We start from the raw sequence: 11,955 nt of genomic DNA on the forward strand, positions 1-11,955 counted from the left end.
GGTTCTGACCTGGGGATTAGATGTGTAGAAACGAGCGTACAGTTATCAAGAGTAATTAATTTCAGTTCTTTGGATCTTCCAGAATCTGATTATCTATTAACAGGCGGCAATGCTGCATCTATCTCAGGGGAGATTTGCATCTGCTTGAGCCGTAATTTTGTTTTTAAATTGATACTAACTGCCATCCCCTATTAAAGGGGGTATTTTTCTTGCAATTTTATCTTAACTGGATGCACCCTAAATAATTGGAAATTCCAATCAAATATTCGTAGTTCAATTTTGAGAAAATAAAAAGGGTTTGCTTTTTTATTAGTTCTTATTTTTATTTTTGATTGTTTGTGCTTTTCATTAATTCTAATTTTATTTCTCTTAATATTTATTTTTGGTATTAAGTAGATGACGTTAAATGATAATATTTTTATACTTTTAAATACTAGAAAGTTAGGCTATTTGAATAATGCTTTATACATTACAACCTGATGCTAATATGTTGTATGATGTGAATGCGAAAATGCAAATTTGTTCTAAACATTTATACATTATAATATTCTGTTGAATACTTGAATATTAGGCCATTAGCATAATACTAAATTGCTGATAAGTATATGCATTCTGTTAGGCATGTTTTGGTGTTTCTTTTATCGCTAAACACGAAATAGCGGTCGCTATTTACCGCTATTCGCTATGTAGCATATAGGTGGCTTGTCGCTACTTATCGCTATTCGCTATTGACAACTATGGTTAGTGTCATTTTTGTTATTCTCCAGGCCTCCAGCATGATGATTTTAACTGTTTCGGAATTTTGTCAGTTGTTAGGAATTGTTTTCGGCTTTTCGTGTTTTAAATTGCAGTAATTTATACTTTGTGGAAGCAAAGTAAAGTTGGCTGATCTTTGGATTTTCATTATATTATCTTCACTGTAAGAACACTTTATCTACCTAACAGAAGCCGAAGACAGCAAATCATATGATATCAGGGACCAAATGATAATGGCTGACACAGTAGTTGAGAAAGGCAAAGGAATATTCCTTCTTCCAGAAGGTACTTTAACTACTTATTGCTACTTATCATTTTATTTCACGTATTCTTTATTCATACCATTTTCGTTAATTTCTATTTATGGAAGCTAAGTATCACTGGCTTTTTTCTTGCTTGGATATTACAGTCTTAGCTTTATTGTTTGAACACTTTACCTACCCAACAGAAACTGAAGACGATTCATCATGGTTGTCTCCGTTTGTAGCACCGGAATCAGATACTGAAAGTGACTCTTCTCCCCCTTTAACAGAAGTGGATCTTCTTTTCCTTTCTGCAGAAGGTACTTCTTAAACTGTAATAAATACTTGTACTGGTTATTTGTTTTAATAATTACAGATGTGAAAAAATATTAAGATATACAAAAACATCTACAATTGCTAAGTTTTAACTAACATCAACAAAAATTACCATTTTCGCATGTTACATGCATTTTTACGTAGGCTGTTACATTGTTACATATGTAACATGCTGAAACGAGGAATTTTGTTAATTTTCTTTAACAATAATTATGTCGGAGCTTTTAACATGTTTTTGACGAAATGCTACAAATTCCAAGAAAATGGTACAAAATGTTCATTGAAGCTCTTCCAAATTTTTAGAAAATAAAAAATAAATGGTTTTATATGTTTTTTGTCTGGTTTTCAAAGTTTGGACTTAGTTCTCAAAAGAACCTGGCCTTATTTGAGTGTGTGTGTATAATATAGGAGTGAAGGACGTCTTAATTTTTAAGTTTTACAAGAAAGAATGCTACATCTACAACACACAATGCGTAAAGTTATAAGATTTTATGGGTAATATTGTTTTTTAGTCATCATTATTTATGACTTTCATGTCGATTTTGCGTGTGGTGTCTGTTAGCATGTTTAATGTCGATTTCATGAATTCCATTGTGTGTTCAGTTGTCAGTTACGTTAGTACTAGATCTGCACGAGCTACACGTTAGATGCTGGGTTACATGCGTGGAGTCATCGGGTTAACGTGTACCAACACTAGTTATGTGCGTGAAATCGGGTTGCGCGCGTATCAGTATTGGTAACGCGTCTAATGTCATTGGCTTGGCTCAGTTCGAGTTTTATTTGTAGCCTAGCTGAACCAGCTTGGAATGTAGTTCAAGTTGAGTTTGAGCTAGCCTTGGCTCACTATAAGCCTTTTAGTGTCGTTGTTCTCCGTTGTATTACGCGAACACCCCCTAGTTATTCCTTACAGCACAATGGTTTTGTCTTAATAATGTCTATAAAAAATGCAACGTTACTAGTTTTTAAAGGTTCTCTTTCTATATTTTACATATACTCATGAAAAATACAAATACTCATCATAAACCATGTGCAAAGTTAAAATCTCAAATGTATGCATTTGATTTTGCAGTGGATCCAACTGCGTCTATAGAAATGAAATCCGGATCAGGAAAGGTCCCCGCGAGCCCACAAAGGGTCCGACGAAGCCCACTACGGCTCCCGGCTTTTCTCAGTAGATTCTTAAAGTCACCAAAACCAAAGCTTGATAGCATTGGTTCAAAGTCACAAAAACCAAAGCTTGATGGGATTAGTTCAGTAACTTCAGTTCATTTGACCATGAGTCAAGCAGCAAAAGCTACTCAAAACTTTTCACCATCATTGAAATTAGGTGAAGGAGCATTCGGGACCGTGTATAAAGCTTATTTACAGGATGGTCAAACGGTTGCCATTAAACGAGCAAGCAAGGTACCCTTCGACTTTTTTTTGGTCAACCTATTTTTACATTGGTAATTTTCGATATGATCTAATTTTTTTTGGTCAAACTTGAACTTGACCCGTAGACCTGTTTGACTAGACAAATCCAAATGTACCATAAAGTTGTAAAATTTAAAGTTTCATATTCCATGCAGGAACACTTTGATGCTCTAAGAAGTGAATTTAGAAGCAAAATCGAGTTACTTGCAAAGATTGAGCATCGGAATTTAGTAAAATTGCTCGGTTATGTTGATAAAGAAAATGAGCGTCTTATTATTACAGAATATGTACCTAATGGTACACTTAGAGAACATTTAGATGGTAAGATCAAAATACAATATTATTATTATTATTATTATTATTATTATTATTATTATTATTATAATAGATGGTAAGATCAAAATAATAATAATATCAATAATAATAATAATAGTATAATAACAATAATAATAAAGAGTAGCAGAAGTAGTAAGAGCAATCGCATTCAAACCATCAACCTTGGTGAGTGGGGTTTTTATAGTTTAGAAAGTGGTTTATGGTGTTGTGAGTAAATGAGAGAGAAAATGCACAGATTTTTTTGTATATTTGAAAATTTACTGTGAACCCCTTATAATTTTTTTAATATTTGTTGAAAGTGGTTGTAAGTGAAAGAGATAGAAAGGGTAATGATAAAGATATAAAAAAGTTTTATTTAATTGAAAAGGAGAGAGAAAATGTACTGTTTTTTTGTGTAATTTTGGATTTAGAGATGGTGAATTGGATGTGAATGCTCCAATAGTAATACTAATAGTAAAGTAACGGTAACAATAAAGGTTATCGTATCGGTGGTTTGGCTAGAAATTACCGCTTTTGTCACTATTTTTATTTTTTCGGTTGAAAGTAGGGGTATTTCAGTTTTTTTGTATAAAGGGTTATTTTTTTTGTTACAAAGACTGAAGTACCCTTAATTTTAACTTCAAAAAATAAGCCGAGATATCGAAGTGGTAATTCTGGGCAAACCACGGAGATGAAAACTATAATTTACTCTAATAATTATGAAAAGAGTAAAGTGCCAAAATCATCCCTAAGGTATGGTCAATTATGCGATTTTCATTTAAAAAGTTTCTTTTATGCATATAGGCCATCGCAGTTTCTTGCTTCTTGTCACTTACATCCAAATCGTACATGTGGTCTATTTTCATCATTGAGTCAGGGGCAATATTGTCCTTTTACCTCTTTGTTATTTTAATAAAAATAAATACAAATCGTAAATTATGGCACTTTAAATTAGGTGGACCCTACCAACCCTTCAAGTTCATATTCTTCAACCAACCCAAGCCACCTCCACCCTCACACCTTTTCCCTGCAGATCTAGCATGTATCTTCGCTGGAATCATCATATCCTCAACACCACCACCGTTCACTGCTGTAATCGCCACTGCCACCACTACCGTAGCCGGTGCCCCGCGTTTGCTTGGAATTGCTGCGAGGAACCGCCCCTGCTTTCTGTTCGGCTCACCTTTCACGTTCATCTGAACCCTAGTTACTCCACGCCGCTGTCGTCTGGTCTAATCTTAGTCACAACCTGTGACAATCGTCAATTTCAAGTTAACTCCGTTAACTCAACTCCGTCAATTCAAACTTAAGATCACTAAATCTATAACGCACACTTCATTACATTTAAACTAGGGTTTAAATGACGCTTAACACTTACTACATGTGTAGTCTTTCGGGATTTGCGCAGAAACGCAAACGAGTTGACGCAAACGATTGATAAATAAACGAAAAACGTCGAAACAGTAATTATGTGATAATTATGTGTTAGACTTATGTGTTATGTGATAACATGGTTATAAACGTTAACTCAAGATGAAAACAAGTTAGTTAGGCTAGAAAAGTAATACTTAGAAGTGGAGGGACTTGAGTGTAACTTGTGTGTTTATAAATAGATCCTTAACCTTAACCCTCACTATTATTCTTCTTTCCCACAAAGTTCCGATCGCAAACCCCATACCCCAAAACCTTGGCTGCCGTCCACTTTGCACACACATACATCAAGAAATCAAGCTTGTGATTGAAGAACTAGGTGCTAGGAAGGTATAATTGATCATCCTTTACATTCTTGTTGCTTGATTTTGATGTTTAATGGGTTAATTGAAAACCCTAGATGAGCCGATTTCATGTATGTATGAAGTTAACATGATTGTTGTTGATTGATGATGATTTGATAGCTAGATTGAATCTTGTTGGATTTTGATTGTTGTGTCTTTGATTTGAGTTCAAACACAAACCCTAATCAAGTATGTAATATGTAATTGATGTGCATGGATGGTGTTTATGGAGTCTAGAGGGTCATATGAATGCATGATAGTTCATAGGTTGTTAATATATTGAGTTTGGATGCAAACAGTTTCTGGACAGAATGTGTATATGATGTTTAAGTGACTGTAACGAAGTGTAAACGTGAAAATTGGTTGAGATTATTGGTACTACATTAAACTAGGTTGAGTCTAGTTTCTATAAAGTATAAATTTGTAATTTTTGGACAAGTAGAAGTTAACTTTTATGATTTTACAAAAACGTTGTGCAAAGCTGAGCTGTTAGACCTGCTGTTAGGTTATGTTGTAAATGCTATATCTCATGAACTACGAGACCAATTGGGTTGGTTCCACTTCTGGAAGTTGACTCATTGAGTTAGGAACCTAACCCAAGTGGTCTTGCATTTATTGGATTTTTCGTTTAACGGGAATTGCAAATAACATTCTGTTGTGCATGAGTCTGACTGTTATGAGTTTGCTGTAATGATTTGATGATTGTGAGAAAACTATGAGGAATAAAAATGTAATAAAATATGTTCTGGAAACCTAAGACATATGTGCTTCTGTGATGATTTTTGGTAAATTAATTGAGATGCTATGATCGGTGAAATAGTACAATCTTTCTAGTAGGATTTCTGTCTCGGTGAAACTAGCTGCTGAGTTTTGTGAAAATGCATGAAATATGATACTTGCTAATTTATTATCGTGTTATGACCAAATTGCCCTTGAGGGGAATGATTGCAAGATAATTGTCGTGTTGCGGGGAATAACTGCTAATTGATTGTCATAATTTGACCAAAATGCCCTTATGGGGAATAATGGCTAGTTAATTGTTATTTGTTGACCAAAATGCCCTTACGGGGAAAAATTGCTAGTAATGTACGTTATGAATACATGACACGTATATGATTGCTTACACATGTGATGTGTCACAAAAACACTTGTTAAAGTCACACACGATTCACAAACAAAACACGAAACATGTTATGTGCATAGGTATTATGTGCCGGGTCTAGAGACTCGATAATATTCCGACACTTAGAAAAATCTCTTTGTTGTTTTAGAACGTTAGAGAGAGTTTTTCGGTGACGCGCATCTTGGTGATTTATTTTGGGAAATTCTTCGCAAACAGTGAGTTTCACTTTCCCCTCTTTAAACTGTTTTCAAACGTCTTTCACTTGGGGGAGATAACATACTCCACAATGCATTTAAGATTTTGTTATAAATTATATATCACTTGTAAAGGCTAAGTGGCAAACGAAATATTTGAAGTCCTACACATCGAACCGGTTAATAATTAGAATAGCGAGTCACTGTTGAGTAGTACTACTGGGTTTGACAAACCCCACCCAACGCTAAACTCGACTGGAGGTCGAGCGGGTGTAATTTTGGCTAACACGTACCATGGTCTGGAGGACCTGGTGACAAGGCACTTATTAAACGAGTCAGCTTCGGTGTCGAACACTTAATAATACTTGTTGTATAGACTAGCTACCTATCGATATATAATTTGACATAACACTATCTGGTAACGCAAAACGCCGTAACGTGGTTACGCAAAACGCTTAACGCAAAACGCCGTAACGTGGTTACGCAAAACGCTTAACGCAAAACGCTGTAACGCTGAACGCAAACGCTAAACGATTTATTTTTATATAACTTGTGAACTCACCAACCTTGTGTTGACACTTTTAGTATGTTATTCTCAGGTAGCCGAGGCGGGCACGCGGTTTAGGAACATGCATTGATTGAAAACGCTTTTGTCCTGCAAACTTATTTTTAACGGTTATCTTTGGTTTTAAGTCGTCCTGCGTGACGCAACTTTTGATTAAAGGTTTTTACGGCTTCCGCATTTAATTACTCGTAAACGTTTTCATGGTTTTGAAACTTTATTTTATGGTTTGATTATAACTGATGATTCCGATCCTGCCAGTTCACACCCTCTGACGGTAAAACTCCGTTAGTGGATTTTGAGGGTGTGACACAACCATAGCTTACAGCCGATGGAAAATCAAGCTAAGTCGTTATGCTACCTGCATTGTCTCCCTGTGAACCCTCAGGCTTCTAATTAAAGTGTGAACGCGGAAAATCGTTCATGGTAGGGTTGTAGAGGCCAAGCGATAGTGGGAAGTGTGGCTGGTTGTCGGAGTAGTTGTGGTTGCTGGCTATGGTGTTGGGGTAGAAGGGTAGGATTAGGAAGAGTGGAAGATCGTGTCGATGATTTGTTTTTTAGTTTGTTTTGTTTTTCATTTAATAATTAATTACCATTTTTAATTTTTAATGTTAATATAGAATGAAAGAAATACCTTTTATTTAACGTTAAAAAATAAACGGGATTAACGATTTGGACGTAATTAGCAAGAAGTGAGAAACAACGATGGTCCACATGCATAAAAGAAACTTTTTTGACGAAAATTGTATTCTTGATCAAACCTCGGACGATTTTGGCACTTTACTCTAATTTTGTTATTTTACTTTTTAGGTGTTCACGGGGATTGCTTAGATTTCAGTCAACGGCTTGAAATTTCCATTGACATTGCTTACGGGTTAACATACCTTCATTTGTACGCTGGTGAGCTTGTGTACATTCAGTTTTTTTTATAAGGGTATTTGGGTACGCGTTTTGGAAAATTATGACTATATAAGACCCAATAACCGAAAATGAGATGACTATAAAAGAAAACGAACCAACTTAGGGGGCCCAAATGAGCTCATTTGTTTATTAAGTCGAGTTCGGGTTAGATTTAACATTGCTTAGCCCTATTAATTACTCACTTATTTTATTTTGTTTTATTTTTTGTCAACAGAATAGCAAATAATTCACAAAGATGTGAAATCATCCAACATTCTTCTAACCGACAAGATGCGGGCCAAAGTGGCTGATTTTGGATTATCACCGCTTAGCAATACCGAGGCCGGTAACACCCATGTGTTGACCAAAGTCAAAGGGATGGTCGGGTACCTTGACCCAGAGTATATGAGAACCTTTAAATTCACCACGAAAAGTGATGTGTATTCCTTTGGGGTTCTACTCGTAGAAATCTTAACAGGCCGTCAACCCGTTGATATAAAGCGGACACCGGATGAGAAGATCACTATTAGATGGGTTAGCTTCTATCCAGCTACATTAACATGTTGTATATGTGGTATTATAGGTAGCACCTTTTATTTTAGGCTCAAACCGATTCAAAAACAGAAAATTCAGTTTTTGGTTTTTAAAAACCATTTTGTCTTGTGTTTTTTTTTTCTTTTTTCGGTTTACCAATTGATGAAGGCCCAAGTATTGATGAACAGGCCATGTTATATTTTGAGGCCCATGATCGTGTCTCCAAAGGTGGCCCACGAAAACGGGCGTAACTTGGCCCACGAAGCTCCGTTTCAGGCCTATTACCAGTCAAATCGAAGCTTGAGACGAGGAGCCCATTGTGGTAAACAGCCCACGGCGGTTTGGCCCCTGTCCGAAGCCCAAAAACGCCTCCTAAATGAAGTTTTGGGCCTTTTTATCTTTTTTAGTACTTTTTGTCTTTTTGTTTTTGGGTTTGTGTTTGGCCCATGGCCTGTTTTAGGCCCATTTCGTATTTGGAAATCTTTTTATATGCTTGTGATGTAATTCCAAAAGTTAGACTTGAATATTAATAAATTTCGTTTTTCTCTTCATTTTCCCTAGACCTTTGGGTGGGATTTGGGAGTTCTGAAGTTCATCACGGGTATTCACTGAATCAACGTGATTCGATCTTTGTTTTGTTTATACCGCTGCATCAGTTGGTATCAAAGCCGAATTCCTAGCTCGAAAATGGATCCAAGGAGACAACAGAGACCGCTCGATGAGGTTTACGAACGAGAGTTGGAACAACGGTTTATGGCGCGGGTGGAGCAACGAATGGATCAAGTGGTCGATCAACTCACTGATCGAATGGCTGACTTGATGAATCGTAGAAGACAGGTCCCTGAAAACAGGGAGGGGCGTGACTTCGAAAATCCATGTTTTGGTCATGATGGTTCGTCTTCCGAAGAGGGGTACGAGAGGGGACCAAGGAAAGAATCTGGTGATGGCAAGCGGCGTTAGGATGCTGGGATCTGAACTGATATTCCAGAATTTGATGGGACTAGTTTGGATCCGGAAGGGTTCATTGATTGGTTGGTTATTGTAGAAGAGGTGTTTGAGTTCCGAAAGGTCCCTGAAAATAAGCGGGTCTCTTTGATCGCTACCAGGCTATGTGGGAGGGTGTCAGTATGGTGGCAACAGTTGAAGATGACACAAAATAGACTCGGGAAGTCGCGGATCGTGACATGGGCCAAGATGAGAAAGTGTTTGCGGGACACTTTTTAACCTCACAACTTTCAACGGTTGATGTATCAGCGTTTGCAGAATCTGAAACAGGGATCCAGGTCGGTTGATGAATATACGACCGAGTTTTATCATTTGATTTCTAGTAATGATATTCAAGCAACCGATGAACAACTCGTTGCTCGGTATATTGAAGGTTTAAAGGTTCAGATCATGGACTCTGTAAATCTTTTTAATCCGTTAACGGTCGCCGAGGCATACCAAAGGGCCTTGGCTTTTGAAAAACAAAACCGTCGGGTGGGCGGTTCGTATTCACCAGCCCCTGCTGGAGGAAATTCAGGGTCGGGTAGTGGAGGACCTCGTGTCGTGCCTAGTCAACAGAGGTCGGGGGCCAACAACACTGGTTCGACTTCTAAGGGGGCTAGTAGTAGCGGGGTGAAGTGTTTCAAATGTGGTGAGACGGGTCATCGGCAAGTTGACTGTAAACATGCGGGTAAGAGGCATTTGCTTGTTGAATTAGAAAATGAACAGTATGAAGAATATGAAAGGACCCCAGAGTATGATGAAGAACCCGAGTACGAGGAGGAGTTTGTGACCAGTGATGTGGGGGTGAATTTGGTGGTTAGGCGTTCTTGTTATACACCAAAGGCTGATGGAGACGGATGGCTTAAACATAATATCTTCCACTCCACATGTACCATTTTGGGGAAGGTTTGCACGTTTGTTATCGATTCTGGAAGTTGTGACAATCTGATTTCTGAAGAGGCAGTCCAAAAGTTGGCCTTGAAGATGGAGAGTCACCACAAGCCTTACAAGCTTCAGTGGCTTAAAAAGAGGGGAGAGGTAACGGTCTTTAAAAAGGCCCTTGTTTCTTTTTCTGTTGGGACCACATACAAAGATGATATTGTGTGTGATGTGGTTCCTATGGATGCGTGCCACTTGTTGTTGGGTAGACCTTGGGAGTATGATCGAAGTATAGAACATGATGGACGGTCAAATTCTTATAGCTTCATGTTTAGTGGAGTAAAGATAACGCTTGTTCCAAGCAAGCCCAAGCAGCTAGGCACAAAGCAGTCGGGTAACCTGTTGACCATTAGTCAGTTTGAAGATGAGTTGGTGGAGGCAGACAATGTGTTTGTTTTGATAGGGAACCAGTGGCCGAGGAAGTTGAGATTCCTGAAGCTATGATTCCTTTACTTGAGGAATTTTCTGATGTTTTCCCTGATGACTTGCCGGATGGGCTGCCACCTTTGCGTGACATCCAACATCATATTGATTTGGAGCCTGGTTCACAATTGCCCAATAGGCCACATTACAGGATGAGCCCGAGAGAGCATGAAGAGTTGCGTAGACAGGTTGAGGAGTTGATTTCTAAGGGTCATGTTCGTGAAAGTATGAGCCCTTATGCTGTTCCTGCTTTGTTAACTCCAAAGAAGAATGGTACCTGGAGGATGTGTGTCGATAGTCGAGCCATCAACAAGATTACTGTGAGGTACAGGTTTTCTATTCCTTGACTTGATGATTTGCTTGACCAGATTAGTGGTGCCACTGTTTACACAAAGTTGGATTTGAAGAGTGGTTATTATCAGATTCGCCTTAGACCTGGGGATGAGTGGAAAACAGCCTTCAAGACTCGTGAAGGGTTGTATGAGTGGTTGGTGATGCCTTTTGGTTTATCAAATGCGCCTAGTACTTTTATGCGTGTGATGAATCAGTTGCTCAAGCCTTTTATTGGGAAGTTTGTGGTGGTATATTTTGATGATATTCTTATTTATAGTGCTTCTTTCAGTGAGCATGTCGTGCATGTCAAGAAGGTTTTGGCCTTGCTTCGCAGAGACAGTTTTTATGCAGCAACTAAGAAATGCGTGTTCATGACCCCTAAAGTTTTGTTCTTAGGGTATGTTATTTCAGGTGATGGGATACAGGTGGATGAATCTAAAGTTGAAGCTGTTCAAAACTGGCCAACTCCTACCACCATTACTGAAGTCCGCAGTTTTCATGGGCTTGCTTCTTTTTATATGCAGTTCATTCAACACTTCAGTTCCATTATGGCCCCTATGACAGATTGCATGAAGGGAAAGACGTTTGTATGGACAGAGGGAGCAGAGTTAGCTTTTCTGGTTATCAAGGAAAAACTCACTACCGCACCAATTATTGTATTGCCTAACTTTTCACAAGTTTTTAAACTTCATACTGATGCCTCGAAGGTTGGGATTGGTGGGGTCCTCAGTCAAGGGGGTCGACCAATTGCTTATTTTAGTGAGAAGTTAACAGGGGCAAAATTGAGATATAATACTTATGACCTGGAGTTTTATGCAGTGGTCCAAGCTGTAAAGCATTGGCGTCACTATGGAAAATGGTGAACACTCAGCTTAACTTCAGTAGTGCCTATCACCCTCAAACGGATGGGCAAACGGAGGTTGTTAATCGGTCACTTGGTAATCTTTTACGATGTCTTGTGGGTGATCATGTGAAGTCTTGGGATCAAAAGCTATGTCAAGCTGAGTTTGCTCATAATCATGCTGTCAATAGAAGTACCGGGTTTAGTCCTCTTCAGGTGGTTTATTCTGCTCAGCCACGGGGTCCCCTTGACCTGATGTCACTTCCTGTTCCTGGTTCTGCA

The 11,955-nt window shown here is 38.2% G+C and overlaps 1 long non-coding RNA gene and 1 pseudogene across 2 annotated transcripts; one reads left to right on the forward strand and one right to left on the reverse strand.

Annotated features, from left to right (window-relative positions):
• The first annotated feature begins 783 nt into the window (after positions 1-783).
• On the forward strand, positions 784-8,704 carry LOC143594756 (proline-rich receptor-like protein kinase PERK12; annotated as a pseudogene). The gene is made up of 6 exons (XR_013146395.1): positions 784-1,041; positions 1,205-1,318; positions 2,404-2,738; positions 2,903-3,068; positions 7,527-7,616; positions 7,852-8,704. The product of XR_013146395.1 is annotated as a proline-rich receptor-like protein kinase PERK12 (transcript).
• LOC143594755 (uncharacterized) lies at positions 3,980-7,175 on the reverse strand. Its single transcript, XR_013146394.1, has 3 exons — positions 7,033-7,175; positions 4,166-4,311; positions 3,980-4,082 (listed from the first exon to the last, which is right to left on the reverse strand). It is a non-coding gene; the product is annotated as an uncharacterized LOC143594755 (long non-coding RNA).
• Positions 8,705-11,955: the final 3,251 nt, after the last annotated feature.

The sequence above is a fragment of the Bidens hawaiensis genome, unplaced genomic scaffold (genome assembly GCF_021521415.1).
Source record: "Bidens hawaiensis isolate Kalapana, Puna unplaced genomic scaffold, B.hawaiensis_p1.1 tig00044159_1, whole genome shotgun sequence".
NCBI classification, from domain to species: Eukaryota; Viridiplantae; Streptophyta; class Magnoliopsida; order Asterales; family Asteraceae; genus Bidens; species Bidens hawaiensis.